A 1,056-nucleotide genomic window follows, 5' to 3' on the forward strand; every position below is an offset into this window, starting at 1 on the left:
GTCTTAAAGAGATTTCAAAATTTAAAAACTCTGTTATTAAAGGCAGAATATAACAACATAGAAATAGGTGTTTTAGATATCCAAAATTATTATTTTTTTAAGATTAGTTTTATTTTTATTGCAAAGTCAGATACACAGAGAGGAGGAGAGACAGAGAGGAAGATCTTCCGTTCCCTGGTACACTCCCCAAGTGACTGCAACGGAGAAGCTGAGCCGATCTGAAGCCAAGAGCCTAGAGCTTATTCTGGGTCTCCCACGCGAGTGCAGGGTCCCAAGGTTTTGGGTCATCCTGGACTGCTTTCCCAGGCCACAAGCAGGGAGATGGATGGGAAGCGGGGCGTTAGAATTAGAACTGGGGCCCATATGGGATCCTAGCATGTTCAAGGCGAAGACTTTACCCGCTAGGCCACTGTGCTGGGCCCATATATCCAAAATTATGAGTAAATAAAGGAATATCTTTGCAAATCAATGTATTGAAGCTATAATTTTTGAAATGTGTGTCTTTTGAAGAAAAGCTGATCAAAGCTGTGAACCTAGCTAACTGATTATATCACAGCTACTGAAAATGATCATTTAGAACCAAATCATTGATGTATGTATGTATATATACATATATATACTTGCTTCAGCAGCACATATACTAAAATTGGAACGATAAAGAGAAGATTAGCATGGCCCTTGCACAAGGATGACACGCAAATTCATGAAGCGTTCCATATTTTTAGGGCCCGGCGCGGTGGCCTAGTGGCTAAAGTCCTCGCCTTGACACCTGCTGGGATCCCATATGAGTGCCGGTTCTAATCCCGGCAGCTCCAGTTCCCATCCAGCTCCCCACTTGTGGCCTGGGAAAGCTGTTGTGAATGGCCCAAAGCCTTGTGTTCCTGCATATGTGTGGGAGACCTGGAGGAAGTTCCTGGCTCCTGACTTTGGATCGGCTCAGCAGCGGCCGTTGCGGTCACTTGGGGAGTGAATCATCGGACAGAAGATCCTATATATATACTTCTGATATCTATCTATCTATATATACAGATATACATATAAATATAATATATATAG

General features: G+C 42.8%; 1 non-coding gene across 1 annotated transcript; it reads left to right on the forward strand.

Moving 5' to 3' along the window:
• The first annotated feature begins 620 nt into the window (after nt 1-620).
• Nucleotides 621-723, forward strand: LOC118757527 (U6 spliceosomal RNA). Its single transcript, XR_004995239.2, has one exon. It is a non-coding gene; the product is annotated as a U6 spliceosomal RNA (small nuclear RNA).
• Nucleotides 724-1,056: the final 333 nt, after the last annotated feature.

The sequence above is a fragment of the Ochotona princeps genome, chromosome 9, assembly GCF_030435755.1.
Source record: "Ochotona princeps isolate mOchPri1 chromosome 9, mOchPri1.hap1, whole genome shotgun sequence".
Classification (NCBI taxonomy): Eukaryota; Metazoa; Chordata; class Mammalia; order Lagomorpha; family Ochotonidae; genus Ochotona; species Ochotona princeps.